This window comes from Fukomys damarensis, unplaced genomic scaffold (genome assembly GCF_012274545.1).
Source record: "Fukomys damarensis isolate Sample0158 unplaced genomic scaffold, DMR_v1.0_HiC HiC_scaffold_38, whole genome shotgun sequence".
Lineage (NCBI taxonomy): Eukaryota > Metazoa > Chordata > Mammalia > Rodentia > Bathyergidae > Fukomys > Fukomys damarensis.
This window is the reverse complement of record NW_022900950.1, coordinates 4,849,830-4,868,932: the sequence shown is the minus strand read 5'-3', so window position 1 is coordinate 4,868,932 and position 19,103 is coordinate 4,849,830. Positions and strand designations below refer to the sequence as shown.

Here is a 19,103-nt window from a genome sequence, read left to right as displayed (position 1 = left end):
TAGGTATATATATATATATCTCCTCAGTACCAAAAATATATATATATACTTATATAGATATATATATATACCTATATATACCTCAAAGTTCTATTTCATAGAGTAATTTACTGTTTTCTTCTATTAAAATTGAAGTGACCTCTGCTAATGCCAACATCAATATTTAAGAATTAAATAGAAAGATAATTATTTCAGGTTTGCCTATTTAAAATGATCTGAATTTAGCTTCTAAGTTATTATATCACTATCACATGATATTTCTGATTTTAACCCCTGTCATTCACATACAAACATAAAAAGTAAAACATTTATAATTATTAAAGGATTAAATTAGACTCTTTATGGGCCACTGAATCTTTAAGAAACAATTTCAATGTTCTCAATCTTTTCTGAAATTTACACATTGCTTCTGCATAAAACACTCACACATTTCTGCCATAGAAGAATTCTGACAGTCTGAGATAATAAATCAATATTTCATACAGAAATTTCCATAAAAGGAAACAATGGAATTTTTACTTTAAATTTTAAGCAATTGATTTAGGAACTACTGCTTACCATTGAAAATTACAAAAAAAAAATAATAAAAGTTCTAAAGTGAAATTTAACATCTTATAGTGAATTGAATATGAATTATGTGTTCAGCCATGACTTTGGATAATAGTTTTAAAGTTTTTGTCCAAATAATTATTCATTCTTCTGACTTCTAAAACATTTATATTACAGTTTTTGTAACACGTTTTTATTTCTCGTAAAATATGACAAAGAGGAGTTAGAAATAAAAATAATTTCAAATGTCTCTCTCTCTCAAATGTCGCTTCAAATGTAGAATAAGGGATTAGAAATTTTTTTCAGTGAAGTCCATATCATGGAAGTCCAAATTCTAATGATAGATCTTAAAATATCCAGTTAAGCCAAGAAAATTCCCTTCTTCAGTATAACAATTATATGTTTACCATACTGGACAAATCAGTCCTGAGTTGATGCTAACTTGCTGACCTTGTCCACAGTGTAGACTTACAGTATAATCATTGACCTTCCTCAGAAAGCAGTCACTTCACTGTAGAAGAAACCACACAGAAAATTTATTCTAATAAATATCTTCAGACGATATTATATTGAACTTTGTATTCTTTTTGCTACAGGGGATTAAATCCAAGGTCTTCTTATTTAACTATCAGTAGCATCTTTTTATTTTTGAGATCGGGTCTTCCTAAATTTCTAAATTGCCAAGGTTGGCTTTCAAGTTATGATCCTTCTGCCTCAGCTTTCCATACTATGGGGGTTATAGGGTATCCATCAAAATGTCAGGCCAAAAAATAAGTGTTCATTTGTCTTTTACAATGAATGGAATAGAAAATAACCATTCCATGAAGAACCCAAGTAAAGAGATACAATACTCTTCTCGAAATATTTCCCTATTAGTCAGGAAACACAAATTCTCCTTACACTCTAAGTAAGAGTAAGTCTGAGGCAAAATTAACTAAGGCTGTTTATTCATAAAATTCATACACGCGTAAGCATTCTTTAACACAAAGGCAGAAGTGAATATATTTCATTGATGACCAACTGTGGCAGGTGTGCGGCAGAGGACATGCCACGCTCTCTGGTGGCACAGGAGCCAAATAGCCCCAGCAGTTGAGGATTGGATAATCGAGTTTAATTATGTTGCCACTTTGTAGTAAGTCCGTGGTTTGTGCATTCCAGTTTGCACCTTCCATCTTTAAAATGTTTGCCGTCCCTGGGGAGTGAAGATGAAACATCCAGGCACTCTGACTGGCCTGCATTTTGCTGGGAAGAAGCCTGCAAGTGAAAGCGACTGTCTCTAGTCACACTCGGCAATGCAGCAGGGACATCCAAACTCTTTATAGCTGCATCAAGAGAACAGATTGTTCACTATTTAAGAAGGGGGGGGGGTCTGCGGCAAGAAATTTACTACAAAGTCGGAGATATATATTATTTTTTCAAGTGGTCAAATTGTCCTAGTTGTAATGATTCTTATTGGAGTGAGGATTGGCTACCACGGCAGAAAAAATTCCATTCATTTCGTTATTATTATTATTATTATTATTATTATTATTATTATTATTATTATTATTCGAGTGTGAATCCAGGGCCTTCCCCCTTGGTAGACAAGCCCTCGATCACTAACCCATACCTCCAGTCTTTTCAGGTTTTCTTTATTTTATTTTATTTTGAACAAGATTTCACTAAATTGCCCAGTCTTGCATCAAACTTGTGACCCACATCTCGGCTTTCCAAATAGTTGCATTCGCATATGTGCCCTCACTGCCCCCTTAACGCTGTGAACATTTCTCTTCAGAGGCAGCATAACACAATATCTACCTCTGAGGTGAGCTTGTATCAAGATATCATGAGCATACTTATTCTAAAAGGAGGTAATGATATCAACCTTATTTGAGCAAATTTTTTTATAGGATTTGTAAAAGGTCTAAAATAGTCCTGCAAAACCCACCTTTGTTTCCCTTTGCTTTCTACCATTATATTTTCTTCCTTTTTTGCCATCTCCCTCAACTTTTGAATTTTTATTAAATGTTACTTTTCTCTAGTTAGCAAAAGTACTTTCCAGAAAGCACTGTAATGATGATGTTCAATCTGGTACCCATGACTCTGACCAAAGGGCCCAACAATAGGACCATCATTCCACTGCAGATGTTGGCTAATGCCAAATATTCTGTTTAAATCAAAGCCTCCAAAACAAATATCCTTCCTGAAACTATAAAAACCTTGACCGTGCTTCAGTCGAGTCTTTGAGTCTTTATGTGTCACCTGATGCACTTCATGTGAACAAATCCTTATTCTCTACTGCAGTTATTTAAGCAATTTTGTTCATGAGAGATCTGTAAATTCTACCCTGTGTGTACTAATTCTCTTTCTACTAAGCAAGGACGAGTTTTGACCCCATTGCAATTCATCACAATATTATTTTACTTCATGTACATTTGTGTTGTTGTGACTTTTTTTGAACTGGTTACAACACTGTCCAATTCTCTCATATTACAATGGTATCTTGGTTCATGAACTTAATTTGTTTTCTGATTTTGCAAAACATAGCCGTATCTATATGTCTATGGGGAAGATAGCCATGGTGATGTTTGTCACACGATGCAGAGCTTGTGAACTGAAACAATATTTTTGCTGAATGCTTTTCTTTAGGAACTCAACTGTTTGTGGACAGAAATATTTGTAAACTGAAGTACTGCTGTATATGAGTAAAATTAATTACTCAATGCATATTCTTTATTATACTGTCTATAAGTCATGATGTTACAATCTCTTTGTGAGCTTTTTTAAATGGACCAAGACAGTTTTGAATGTATAAATGTCTTATTTCTTTAAAACTATTCAAAGGATCATCTTACTTATAAAATTCCCATACCAAAGCAAGGATGGGTAGCAAAGTATGAATATCTGTGTCAGAATATTTATACTTATACACAGAAATGCAGGATGAGCATGGGATAGTGAACGTTCCAATGATATATGATCTTCATTACCTTGCCTTTTATATATTGATCCCCCAATATTAAAACTAGGTCATTGAATAAATAGACATATTGAATCCTAATGGCTTCTACTCATACAAAAGCGATAAACCCAGCAAAGTGGGAAGGAAGGAGTAAGAGTTCTACCTCCAGTATCAGTTGCAAAGAAGGGAAGGCTTGTGAGTGACTAGAGTCAATAGAAAGTAGATATCCTTGTGAGCTATTGCTGAGGAGAAAGAGTCAAAAGGAAAAAGAATCCCTTTTATCTACAGCACGTTCACATCTCCGTTGAGGATTATTTTCCTTCCATTATAAAATGTCCCTCACCGTGAAATAACCACTCAGCATCAGAGTTTATTGATGTTTGCCAATGACAATTTTCCTTTTATCTAAACACAAAGTGAATACTACAGTATCAGCTGTTGGGTGTGATTTCATAACGGGTATTCTGAAGAGTCTTTTTAATACCTCAGATTAATAACTGAGGAAATAGCAAAATGATGAATCTTGGATTCATGTATTACAGGTTTGCCTGCTTTGAAACTGATCACTATTGACTTTTCACGTGGCTCTCATGAAAAAAATGTCATTATTTTGATTCTTTCCTATTAGCAGTATGTTTTTTTCAGAATTTTCTTCATATACAAATATTGTTTACACTAGTCTTACAAGCATTGAAGATTTATATTAGACTAGTCAGCTATTGCTTCTTTATTACCTGAAAGAAACTCTACTAGTTGCTAAGTATCTAAATGTCTCTGGTTGGAGAGAGAATAGGAAAAAATAGGGAAGAGTTAAAAGAAAAAGAGCACACATAGACAAGGAATTTAATAGAGTAAAAAGGACATTAAACATAAGCACAATAAGAGCACACCAGCAAGAAAACATTCAGTGAGTCATAGATTGTCTGATATTAGAATTGATTAGCTGTGGTTTATAACAAAATGCTAGAATAAGTATTAAAGATGAGAATTCCATTTTTGTTTTATTGCTTATTGGATATGGTATTGGTTTTAACACATTATGTATCCAATCTTAGTTTCTATCCCTTCAAAAATAAATATTAATGTTACATTAACTTTGTGATATACAAAGTTAAGGACAGTTACAGTCTGTGAAAAGGTTTTTGCCAGCCAGTGACAAAATAAACAAGAAAAATGTGATGTTATACTTTTGAATAAAATTAAACAAATTAGATATAAGAAGTGATGTTTGATTATTCAATGTTATCTTTATTATATTTTGAGTTTCGTATAATTTGGATTATGTTTATTTACAAGTATATGTTTAATTTTAGATATGTATTAGGTATATAAGTCAAAATGTTAATAAGTAGTTAAAGGAATAGCTATATGATTTTTAAAATCATTCCTTGCTGCTCTTCTGTGTTTTCCATCCTATGCCCTGAAATGTGTCCATCCTTACTCTTGAACTACTGAAATTTGAATTTTTGATTCACAAATAGAACAGTCATTGAAGACCACAGGAATTCTGCATGATAGTTTTTTAATGCTTTTCTACCATGAACTGACAATACAATTTTCATGTGCTAGATACAAAATATCTATTGTTTAGTTTTTCATAAATAGATGTTTTATACAATTCTAATTAGAGTATACTAAATTTATCCTAACGCACTGAGTCCCTGAATAGAATCATTATCTTTTACTTGTTTTCAAGGGAACTCCAGAACCTTGTTTTTGCCTCATTCTTTAAGATCTGCCTTTCAATAAAGGGTTCCCTTTTTTTTTAGAAAGATTATGATTTTATTATAGGAGAGAAAATAAATGATGTATGAAGAGTCATATTTTTAAAAGTTTTTTATATTGACTTTACTATAAATCCAAAGAAGAATGTCATTCCTAAGATGAAACAAAACAAAGGGCTATATTCAAACATTTCTAAATGGACTCAATCATGGTACAAATTATGTTAGTTAAGGGCAGTTTCTCTACATATCATTGCAAAGTTATATTTTGCACAAAGTCTCCCAATATTTCAACACATAAAAATGCACCTCAGTCACTCATGCTCATCAAACCAATTGTACTACATTGAAGCAATCTCTTCCCAAAGGAAAAGGAACTTTTATTAAATGCACTTAATGGGGGACACTGACAGCCTTACCAGTAGGCTTTACTTTTATCTGTATAGGTATGTGAAAACTAAACTTAAAATCATTATCATAAACAATTTCAAAATGAAAAGAAATCATAGATTCACATCATTCAGTTAGAGATAAGGTATTTAACAGATAATCACATGAAATTAAAATAACTTAAAGTTTGAAGAGTATATATAGCTCCATACTTTAGAGAACAAGGATAAAAGCAAAGGAGAGATCCTTCTGTGGACACATGGTTGTTTATTTCTTCATAAAAGACCCCTCATACATGTTGTTGTCATATACTGCCTGACATATAATGAGAACTTAATTGGATGAATAAATGAATTTTGACAAATCGATGGCCTATAGCCCATTAAATAATTCAGTGTTTCTATTAAAAGACTTTTAATGGTATATCTAACTAATAACGAATTTGCAGGAATCTATAATTTTTTAGTATAAGATATACTCAGACTTCCTTCTACTGCTTCTAGCATGGTAAATAACTTATAACCCTGAGTAGATTTCACAAATAAGAAGCAATGATTAATAATTCACAGCTAACCCAATATTTTGTCCGTTGCCAAATTTGCTAGAAAGTAAATTTGCCTTCTAGATCCTGGTAAAACTAGAATAATGTCTCTCTTACAGTTTAAGTCTATTGTTTCAGTTACATTTGTTCACCTACAGTAGATCAGACTCTAAAAGTTTGGCTTTCTTTAGCCACATGTCACAGAAAAATATTAAATCAGTCGAGACTTAGAGCTTTCTAGCACCTGAAATCTAATCCTTTGTATTAGGCTTTCTAGAACCTGATGGGAGTAATTAGACATGTGCAGTTTGTGGGGTTATTACAGAGTGATAATTTATATAAGATAATTAAGAAATAATCGGATACAATTTCCAATAATTTAAAGACATAATTTCATTATTTCTTGTCCTTAACTTTCTCAGCTGAGAAAGATAGAAAAATATTAAATTAAGTGTCTCGAAGATTAGAGCAGTATTTTTAAAATGAAGAATGACTGTTTTATACAAACATAAAGAACAGTTTCTGCTAGTGGGTAGTTTTTATATTTTAAGAGGCAAAATTTCATGGATCATAGGTTCAAGCAAATACCCTGTGTGCCAGACATTAACTGCCACTTAGCAACAGTGATGGAGATGTAGAAACATCTGGTTGTGGGTAATGAGCCACAGCTACTCAGCTCCCTTGGATGCTAATAGCATTGGGCAAAGGTCATGGTGAAAGGCCATCTGGCTCCCCACGGAAAATCTGTAGCGATCTTTCCTAGCACTAGAAATCATTGGTGTGTGTTCAGGAAAACAGTAGAGAAGTATTTTTTAACAAACAGTAAATATTTAACCAACAATTTTCAATTTTTTGGCATTAGTATATTTCATTAGCAGTGTAGTTACTAATATATTTGTATAAGATACTATTGAAACGTATGATAAAATCATGCAAATGATAATATACAAATTAACAAAACAATATTATAAATCCAAGATTAACAATAGTTCAGTTGTGTAAATTTGTAAATTAGAAGAGATTCACTCAGCAATATCATTGTCCTTTTATGATTTTTTAAAAATTCTACCTTTATCATACTTCTACAAAAATTAATGGGACACATATGCTTTCTTTCATATAAAATTAAAAATTATTCATTTCTTTAAAACCTGTGGACTATCTAGATGTCAAATGTATTCTCTCCTTGAAACCTAAAAATGTAATATTATAATTAACTGACAATGTTTTCGCAGGAAAAAGTTAAGGAAATGTTTACAAAAGAGCATTTACAACGTAGCATAACAAATGTTTTAATAGAAATATCCAATGACTCTTATGCGAAGCAGTCAAGGAAAACTTCATAAAAGAAATGTCACCAAAATGGAATTTGTATTAAAAAAAAAAGAAAATTCATGTTTGAAAAATGTTTGTAAGTGTCAACAAATCTTGCTATAAAGTTGAACACGAGTATATTGATAAAAATATATTTTCAAAGCCAGATGTGGTGGCACACACTTACAATCCCATCACTCAGGAAGCTGAAGCAAAAGGCTACATAGTGAGTTCAAGCCCAGCCTGAACTACAAATCAAGTCCATCTGTGAAATTAATATATAATATACATATAATATCTATTATATATATATATGTGATAAGTTAAAATTTTCAAAATTGGAAATTTGGTATATTACATACATAAATACTAATCACATTATGGTAGGAAAGAAAGATGATAAAAACATAGCTCCAGGAAAAAAATATTAAGTCCTAATTTGAAACATCTAATAATCACATAAGGATATACCTTTATTAGATTATGTATGCATCTGTATATATCTAATTGCAGAACTCATATTAGTCTGAGATATAAAGGAGTCAATGCCAAACTGTCGTTAACTGTAGCTATAAATGTAGCTAAATATAAAAGCTGATTTGTGAGAGTAGCTAAAACGAAGGTGACTGTGTATGATGACCAGTTGCTTAGTTGTCCAATTGTGTCAAAGGATCATAGAACAAAAGGCTGTGCTGGAACAGAAAAGAAATGTGAGAGTCTAAGCAGTGTGAACTGCTAGCCAAGGCTGAAAACGGTTACAAGATATAAAATACTTTCTGAGTTAACTAGACAGCACATAGATATTGGGGGGTGTCAGGATGTTAAACTGAAACGACTTTGCTCCTTTTCATTGAACAAAATTTCAGACATTCCTTTATAATATTAATCTTCAAAAGACAATGTACGACTTTCTAAAACTTGATATTCTTTTTAATATTCAGAATCATGAATTGTAAAAATATACATGTTGCATGTATAAAAAAGAAAAACTGCTATGTTGAATAACTGAAAATAATTTATTGAATTTATTAATAAAGTACAAATTAACTTTAAAACTTTCACAAAAACATCCATAAATAATTCTAATTTATAACACCAAAGAGTAATTAATATAATAAATCATATGTAAATTAAATAATATAAAATTAAATAATTAATAGATTGTTATGTTTGGTGATTAATATATTCTATGAATTATTGGTTTTATATATTTTGAAAATTTCTTATTAATGCTATTAATACATACAAATTTGTTATCAATAAATAAAAATTTTAATACAGCATGTAACCAAAAATAAGACAAATAATATTTGAAAATTACAGTCAATCAGAAAGATCTGAACTTTAGTTACTTTTAGAACTCACAGAAAATTACAATGAGTTGGCTTTATTTATTGATGATGTTAGCAACCTGAAACAGTGCATATCTTTCAACTTAAATTAAACATTCCTAAAAACAAATACATGGTGTAAAACTTCTATTAAACATGAGAAAGTAAGGCCAGGATGAAAAAAGACTTTGTAACTAAATAAAAGTGAATAGATTAAAAAAAATAAAATCATAAAGACAAAAGGAAGAATCAACAAAGGTAACAATAACCTATTTCAGTATTATGGAATGCAACCTTACTAGAGAAGAAATTTAAATTTTCTATAAATATAATAAATTAAGATTATGGAAAAAATATCCATCTCTAACTGTGGATTGATTGGCTGATTTTTCTCTCAGTGCTGGCCATAAATCTCAGGACTTTGAGCACGTGTGGCAGCACTCTACCACTCCAAAATTAATTAAATTGTAAATGTGTAAACATACATAATATTATGTATCAAATATATCTTAATACATAAAATGTGAAAAGGAACTTTCAGTTAAGGGTTAAAGTCTAGTACGAAAGCTTGAAAACTATTTTTTCAAAAAGATATAGCATGCTTATATCAATTAGAGTAGCAAAAAATGAAGCCTCATGCATTTATATATATATATATATTTATATATAAATATATTTTATATTTATATATATATAAATATAAAACTTTTACAGAGACATTTACTACTCACAGAATATCATGAAATCCCTAACATTTCCAATTCTCTTCGTAGTTAGGAAAGCTTTGAGCCTAGTTCTGAGCATCTGGGGAATGAGTCGCTAATACAAGTGCACTATAGGAAGACTCATTATGCAAAGCACATCTTTTTGACCGCTTTATCATTCAAAATGGTCTTGGGTCGCACAGAGTGAAATCTGGCCCCCGTGAGAATCAAGCAGGGTCACCAACATGATGGGCTTCATAGCCACCTAGTGGATGACTAGAGCACACTCCTGGTTGGGCTCGGGTGAGTCACAGAAGCGTGACCTTTGACTCTATACCTGATTGCGGGTCCCCTTCTTTCTGCCACTGTTCCTGCCCCTGCTCTGCGACCCCTCTCCACCCCGCACCCCTATCCCATCTCTTTGCAACTGAGGAGCACAGCCATACCCTTCAACCATGATTGTTCTCCCTTGGAACCAGCTAAGTATGGATTTAATCCTTTGAAACTGAGCCACTTTAATTAAACTTCTCTTTTAAGAAATGCTGGTTGTGTAATTTGTCCTATTAACAGTAAAGCTGACCGACATAAGCTCCTTCATCTTGTGATTTTTGTCCAGCTGTCTGGAGTATAACTTCTACCAAACGATAATAGACATGTGAAGCTAGCGAGATGTAGTCCACTGCAATAAACTGAGGATGTTTGTGGGCTGCTTGTTGCTTGCGCAGCATGATCCAGTTTTTCTGAAATGTGCTCCATGGTAAACACTTTAGACTCTGTGGGCTTTACTGGCTCTTTCAGAACTACTCAACACTGCCTTCATTACATACATTAAAAAAATTCTAAAAATCGGAATTATATTATTCATTAAATGGATGGTAAAATTGAAATTTTTGTAGAAAAGCAGCTATGCACAATGCATGAACAAATAAGTGAAGTTTGCTTCAGTAAAACTTTATTTAAGCAGGGTGTGGTGACACACACCTGTAATCCCAGCACTCGGGAGGCTGAGGCAGGAGGATCACTGTGAGTTCGAGACCAGCCTGGGCTACATAGTGAGTTCCAGATCAGTCTCAACTACATAGTGAGACCCTGTCTCAAAAAAAAAAAACAAAACAAAACAAAAAAAAACTTTATTTACAAAAACAGACACTCCACAGGTAAGATATAGCCCTCAGTCTATAGTTTGTTGACATGTGATCTAGACTATATGGATAACGAAATAACAAATGTCATTTTAATTATGAGGTTGTTCTTTTTGTGTGACAAAAATATACATTTTTAAGTTCTATGTGATTTTGAGTTAGGTGATGTTCTGTATTATTAGAAAAAGTATGCTATTATTAAGACAAAATTTTCAATGACAGGTATCTGAGTCTACAAGTTTGGAGATTTTTAACTGAGGTACGATAATTTACCTTATAGATTAGATCAGAAAATGACCTTTGATGTCAGACAGTACTGAATTGAATATTCACTCTCTACAAGTTTTCATTGTAAGATTTCTAAATAAGAGCTTCTATTGTTGACAAAAATAACTTTCTCAGTGATTATATCAGAGATTAGCAAGCAACAAACAAAAAGTAAATGCTACTTCTCACTCTTCCTAGTAGATCCTTTCTTCCTCTGGAGCTTTCTTCTCAGGGCTCAGGGATGTTGTTATTCTTTAAGGAAAACCTGGAGCCTGAAACTTTTGTTTTTCTGACCAGTTCTTTAAGAGAACACTGACTTTCACCATTTCCCCATTTGTATGCTTTATCCCTTAAATAAATGTCTGCCTGTTTTCAATCCTTTAGCTCTTAGAAGTTTTCTGGCTGCCTTGATTTCTTATTGCTCTCTTTATGAAATTAATTTGGTCCCCGTCCTCCACTTCCATGCAGAAGGTCATCTGCATTAGGTGTTTTCTGACACATCTGGTGTAGTGAAAATGCAGCTCATGTTAGAGCATAGATGAGTGGACAAGGGTTATATTTTATTTAGGTAATTTTGATCTTAGATAATATTTTATAGTAATTGTATATTGCTTATGTAATTACAGATTTACAAAATTACTTCCCCATTGAATATTAAGATAAATGTGCTTATCCTTCCTGTGTTTGAGATTACAAAAGCCTGAGGTTTAAAGGGATTTTGTTTTTTTAGAAGACATTATTTTTTAAATATTTGTAAGGTCAATTTTTCTTTCTGAATTGACATTTCCAGGCAGCTATGTTGTCTTATAAAGCAATGCCATTTACTGTAAGCTCCCTTACCTGATCTCTTAGCTATAATAAAAAAAAAAAAACCTTCAAACAGAATGTAGATAAGTATTTTAAAGGTTAACTCTTTAAGGAAGTTCCTCATCATTTCAAAAATAAGCCATTATAGTGCATAAAAGTTCACAGGTATTTTAAAATACACAGAATACATTTTTTATCTTATAGAAGTGTTGCTTAGCTATACAAATTTAAATTTTACTATCCATTTAATGAATAATAGAATTCTGATTTTTAGAATTTTTTAATGTATGTAATTGAAACACTTGATAACTTAATGATATTCCCTAAATTTGCATGAAAAAGTTTGAAGCCAAATGATCATTAGTTTAACTGATGTTGCAAAATTAGAATATAGAAGTACAGATATAAGGGGAGAACTCAGCTTAAGTGTAAGTTATGTCAAATTACATTCAAAATAAAGACACATTTTAATAAAAAAGTTCTCAGTAATTTTAAAAGGAGCAATGAACTCTGATGAATTCATATAGAAAAAAATATGGCTGTTGTTAAAAACGTAAATCTAAAAACCGAAGTCATGACAATAGATCATTTGAAGTTTAAAGTTGGTTCAATAGCCTTTATATTTTTCTCAAATTTTGAGCTTGTCAAGAGCAGGCTGAGCATTTCAGAATCAACACAGTATAAATTACATGGTAGCTTTCAGAATACATTTGAAGTATTTTAGGGAAATTCTAATTTATTTGATATCTAAAATGATATCAGAGATACAATCGTATTAAATATCAACAATATTTTAGACTAACATGTCACTAAATATTGATCTAGGTGCTCCCTGAAATATTGACAGAAATGGAAAGAATTGAAAGTCAGGTGATGAATCCATCCCACCAAACCAGCAACAACGTACCAAGTTAATAGTCAAAAGTGTACAGTGGGAACTGGCAAAAATTGACGAAGATGGATCCTGAGAAACAGTAAAATAATTCTTGTGACTGGCTACTTGAGAAATGACCAGGATAAACTTGACCTAATTCATCAATTTCTAACTTTAATATTTATAATAGTAAATAAACGAGAATGTGAGATGGAGCCACTTACTTGCAAGAAAGAATTTTTTTCAAAATAAAGGGATTAAGAGCTACTAGATCATGACACAATAGAATACAAAGCATCAAAATGGTATTACATATCTTTGTGACAGACTTGTGTTTCACTTGTCTGTATGCACAGGCTCATGGTCCTCTATTCTATGTCACAGTGTGAAATATATTTCGTATATTGGCCCTTAGATAGAAAATTTGGATGAAAAATGATGAAACAACATGCATGAAAGCACTCGAATGGGGGTAGTAAGGACCTGGTTCAGCAAATAAAACATGGATTTACCATTCTGATTTCATGTTAATTTTATTTTTAAAATAATAGAGGACATCTGTGCATGTTCATTGATATTAACAAATGTAATAGTGGTTAAAGAGAAAATGACAATTTAATAGAGAAGGTAAAGTAATTAACTAGAGAACATCCCAAGGGATAGAGGATTTAATTAGTTACATTGGCAGTTAGATTTAGAAAGCCAAAGAGACATTGCTATTCATATGTACTTTAAAATAAAATGTTAAATTGATGATTTGTAAAATTTTCACTAACCATAGGAATTATTTACATAATTCTCATTTATTCGTAGTAAAATTATCAGGTTTTATTCTTTATAGAAATTTCAAGCTCAGAAAAAACCTTGAGCAGAGGTGGGGAACATGGCTTGGGGATAGAGTATTTACTGAGCAGAGAAGATGGATAAAACAAAGAGAAAAGAGAATATGCAAAGAGAGTTCTTAAACATCTTTCCCCCCAGCCTCAATTTTTTTCTATTATTAATCTCTTACATTAGTACTGTATAGTTGTTAGAATTCATTACTGACAAAATATTTAACTAGCTTCTACAGTTGGCATTAAGGTTCATTTTTTTGGTTGCATATCCCATGGGTTTTGAAAAATGTAGTATGGTGCATATTTCATTACAATAGCACACACAATAGTTTCACTAACTCTGCTATTCCTGTACTTCACTTATTCTTCCTGTTCTGCCTTCACATAATCCCTGGCAACAAAAGTTTTGTTAAACTTTTGTTTAACTTTACTTTTTTTACTTTTTCCAGGATGTATTATTATAAGAATTATAAAGAGTGCAGCCTTTGTTAGTCATTTAAGGTTTCAACATATCTTTTCATTGCCTGAGAGCCCTTTACTATTACTGAATAATATTCCATTTTATGGATATACCACAAGTCTGCTTATCCATTCTCTTGTTTAGGCACATCTTGATTGCTTCCAAGTTTTAACTATTATGAAAGAAAGCTGCTGTAAACATTGAATGCAGTTCTTAAGGTGAACATACCTTTACTCTCATTTGGGTATACACCAAGGGGTACAGTTGTTGTATCTTATGGTAAGAAGATGTTTGGTGTTGTTCAAAACCACTAAAGCATATTGCAAAATGGTTCTGTCATTCTTCATTTTTAACATAAATTTATTAGAGTTTTTGTTATTCCACATCCTCAACAGCTTTGGTGCTGTCAGGGTTTCAGAGTATCTTATTGTTAGGCGTATGTTGTTGATTTATTTGGCAATTCACTCAGGACATCTGATATTGTGTATCTTTCACATGCTTATGTTCCATTTATATTCCATTTTCTTTTGTGAATTATCCATTCAGATCTTTTGCCCATTCTCTTCTGAGTCACTGTTTTGCTGAACTTTAAGAATTCTTTGTGCATTTGAATAACAGGTCTTTCTCATATATGTCTTTAGCTATCTTTTCTCCTAGGCTGAGGCTTATGTTTCATTTTCTCAACAGTGTCCCTCATAGACTAGAATTTTAATTTTGGTGAAGTCTAGGCTGATTTTTTTCTTCATTCACTGTACTTCTGATGTTGCACTTCTCAAAATTTGTGGACAAATACGGGATCAACCAGATTTTTCTCCAGTATTATTTTCAAGGAATTCTATACTTTTTTATTTTTCATTTAAATATTTAACCCATTATTAGTTGTCTTTTCTGAAAGGTGCAAAGTTTGAGTCTTGATTCATTTTCTGCCAGTGCATGTGCATTTATTGCATTATTTGATATAGGCTTTTCTTCCTGAATTGTATTTTATTTGTCCATTTACAAAAGATCAGTCTGTTCTTGTTAATCTACTTTTCTATCCCCCAAATTTTATCATGTATCTAGGAAGCATGGAAGAAATATCATATATTAATTAAGAATCTGATGCGAAATGAGGCTTTTACAGGATTGGATTATTTATAGTTTAAACCTTCACTTCATTCTTTTGGTACCTCCAACTGCAACCCCTGGGACTTTATTAGGCCCTCATTCTAGGTAAATTTTGAATTCTATTTCCAGTTTTACTTCTAAGAGATTTCTACATGAAGGATTTCTAAAAGATAACCTTCTAAAAATACTGCTCAATTTATTAGTTTCTCCACAGCCACTTCCCACTCAGGATCTCAGCCTCTTTGGCCAAATATTTTAGAATTGATAAAGTTTTAATGGTGTGCTGTACCACTGAATACCTTGCTGCTAGGCTGTACCATACTACCGACAGATGACTGCTAAGTATTTGAAATAGACCTGAAGTGAAATGTGCCCCGTGCTAAATACACATACTTTTTTGAAGTTACCAAATGTGCAACACATGTAAGAGTTATTAATAAAGTACATGACATTTTGTGTGTATGTGTTGCACATTGAAAAAAAATGTTGGTGAGAAAAAAAGAAGGTATATCAATGTCTGAAACAGTGATCTCTATACTTGAAATATTTAAAAATGTTAATTTTTAAAATTCTACTAAGAATTACACACAAATATTATAATCCAATAAAAATTATTTTTAACAGTTTGCACCTATATGTACAAATGATTCGAATAAGTCATTCTGAAATGATAAAAATGCTTGTCTTGGAGTGATTCTTAACATGCTCAAGGCTTCAGTGCAGTGATAAAATTTAGCTCTGTCCTAAATGAAACAGAACAATATGGAAAAGGAAAACTCTTTTGGTAAAGAAGTTACACAGTTGATAAAAGTGTAAAAGCATGTTAGAGGTTCTTGATTTATTATTAAGTGTAGCTCTTTATCTCATTGGCACTAAAATCATCACCCAGATTTAGGAAATATAAAGCAATATAAAATGGACACTGATGTATAATGAAAGGATTCTTTCATTGAGTGTCTCTGTCCATTTCTATTGCAAAAATCTCAACAGTTGTCTCATCTTAAAATAGATGTTTTACACAGATGATGCAGTATATTTCAAAGTTTTGTAGCATTTTATTTAATGATTTCCACCAGATTTAAAAACTAAAACTAATGATTCTTGAAAGAAGGAGATTCATGTAAGCTTTTTAACATATTGACACTCATTATTAAATGCAATTCAGAAGATAGATAATTTTGTTTGCATTTCATTTTCATTTAAATATGTTGAGATAAGGGAAGAGACAAGTGAATAAAATGATCTCCTTTTTCTTTCATTGGTTTCACTGAGAGATAGTTTGGTTAAATAAATGTGTGGAAATTGTTATACATCATTCAGGGTGAAGTAGGTAATACAAGAATTTTTACTTTTAGTATTTTAATGAAAGTCACATGCCCCCCTTTTTATGAAGTTAATCCTCAAGCCCAAAGATAATTCTTGAATCCCTGTAACTTCCAAAACGAGGAAGTAGGAGTGGAGAGCAAGTAAGAATGTGAGAAGCCAATTTGGATGGACAGAATGAAATTTGATTTGTGTTCAGAAATCAAAGTTATCATCATGGCACCTGGTTCTGCCTTGGAATAATGAGTAGACAGGAGACTATGAAGTAAAATGAAATGTGTTCTTAACATTCAGCAATCAAAGTTTTGTGTTGTGTGGCAGAACATGCTCTTTTCTAAACATCAGTCTTTATCTTTTCTGAATTTCCCTCTCTCTCCTGTAGTTAATAGAGATTATACAGGAAAAGAAAATTAAAGTGGTTTACACATCATAATCACACTGGTAACCCAAGTATATGACTATCAAATAGTCAAACCTCTGTAGAAGGATTATGTTGCCTTGGTTCTCTCCATATGAAGGGTAACCAATGGAGCAAACCACCACGTACAAACACATAGGCAAACCTCACTCGTGTACAAACATCAATTTGCAGAGGCCATGTAATTCTGCTCCTTAATGAGAAAGAAATTCTCTCTTCCACTCACAACATCGTGTACAGAGGCTACCTTGACCCACATAGAAATACAACTTGACATTTTTAGAAAAAATAAATTTCTTGAGTTCTTGTCTCACCTTGAAACCATGCCTCAGGAGTAAACAGACAGCACATAAGAAGCAGACTATTTAAAAATTATATTCTACATAAGAATCGTCTTCCATGGATGATCAGCCCCATCTAAACCAAACTGTACAATAATTTTTATAATTATCTGTAAAGTATATTTATTTACTGTTAGGTAAATGTTGAGGTACAAAGAAACTTTGTATAAGATATTGCTCTATAATCACTGTACAAATGAACGCTTTAAGAAGTTAGGCTTCGCTGTTGCTAACCAACTCCCTGGAGTTGAAAAAAGAAGAGGATTTGCTCTTGTCCTTATGTTTTGTATTTCATAGTAATGAAAGAAACTATACATTATTCAAGTTTTCGAATAAATTTAAGCACAAAGCCTTGGATAGAGTAAGTGTTCATACAATACAAACATGTTTTAATTTTTCACTAGAAAAGCAAGTTGCAATCCTCTGGAAAATACAATAAACTGAACACCACGGAGCACGAAACAAGTGAAAGAGTGACAGAGAAAATAGCAGACAGCATCCAGAAGGACTTATAAGGCAGGGAGAAGACTAAAGGAGACAAAATTGATAAGGACTCCAAAGAAGGTGAAAGTTCCTTGTGAGGGCTGCCCCGAAGGGATCGCTGAACAGCAGAAGAAGCTGCTGCCGGTACGTGTCCTGTATACAAGGTGCTGTCTGGAGACGAAGACCACAAGAAACAGGAATGCATCCTTTCTGGAGGTTTTACTTAGCACTTAGCAAAAAAGACAACCATTTTTTTTAAATATTAGGATCTTTTGCGTTGTATTACCTTTATATAGCAAGCTAAAGCTCCATGTTTTGTGGATAGTGTTAAATGCCGACATTACCATATGTTCACTTTGTGGAATTCTGTCAGCTTGTAAAGAAAGGGCCACAGAAAAGAGACAAATTACAAAATTATAAAGTTTAACATATTTTTTAGATAAATGGGTACATACAAAAATTATATAAATTAGTAGTGGTGCAATTTACACCTTAAATATTAAAAAATAATCATTTAAGGTTCATTTATAATTTCATTACAATTTATATATTTATTATATGTACAATACTATTAATTCATGCATTTGTTTAATAAAGAAAATTTTATTGTAAGAAAATAGAATGTAGAAAATTCAAAGTTTTAAACTCATGATACCTAAGAAAACCACTAGGAGTTGGAAGAAGATAGTGAGTGTATAAAACATTAAGGACAAATATTCAAATTTTGATTTGTGTAATCTTCAGGAAAGAAAGTTTCAGAGAATTATCTCTTCTGTACAACAGAAATACTCACTTTTACCTCACAAGTTAATCTTAGAATCATACAGTAGAATAAAAGCATTTAATAATGAATTTTAAATTTTAATCAAATTAAAAAATGTATTTCCAATCTTTTACTCTTCTTTATGAAATTTATACCAGCTTTATATAATAATTATACATGTTATTTTAATTTAGACAGACATGCTAAATCAAAAAGCACCAAATATTATGAATTATAACTCTATTTTATCTTGCTTTTCTCTGATATTATAAATTAATATATACATTTTGATAGTTTGGTGGAATCTTGAATATACCCAGAAATGTAGGGACAACAATAATCATGATATTTATTATAGCTCACATTTATCCAATACTGATTTAAGTCATATGTGTGTGTGTGTGCGTGTGTGTGTGTATTACAATTTTTTATGTATAAGTCTAAATCCACAAAACTTCTCTAAACACTGCCAATATTTTTACATTTTCATGTGTTCCCGAAAGTTTACAATATTCATTTACAACTATTCTAGGCCAGTTTTAAATAATACAATACCACTTCACAGTGGTGCAGACACTATAATAGTTGTTCAGATTCATAGCCCCTATGCCTTGTATTGTTTTTGCCTGTTGCCTACTTATTCTATTGTAGCTCTTCTCCACCTATCAAAAAGTGCTTTGAGTTTCTTGCCTGACTATTCCAAATTTTATGTCATAGGTTTATGTAGTTCTGACACTTTCTCCAATCCTTTTGATTGTTTATTTTTCTGTTTAGCATAGCTTGAATTT

At 31.9% G+C, this 19,103-nt stretch overlaps 1 long non-coding RNA gene across 2 annotated transcripts in view; it reads left to right on the top strand.

The window, feature by feature from the left end:
* Positions 1-17,824, top strand: part of LOC104858599 — a 116,984-nt gene extending 99,160 nt beyond the window's left edge. For both annotated transcript variants that reach the window (XR_779179.1, XR_779177.1), the window contains one exon: positions 17,474-17,824. This is a non-coding gene — a long non-coding RNA (uncharacterized LOC104858599). The remainder of the gene's footprint in view (positions 1-17,473) is intronic.
* The last annotated feature ends 1,279 nt before the right edge of the window (positions 17,825-19,103 follow it).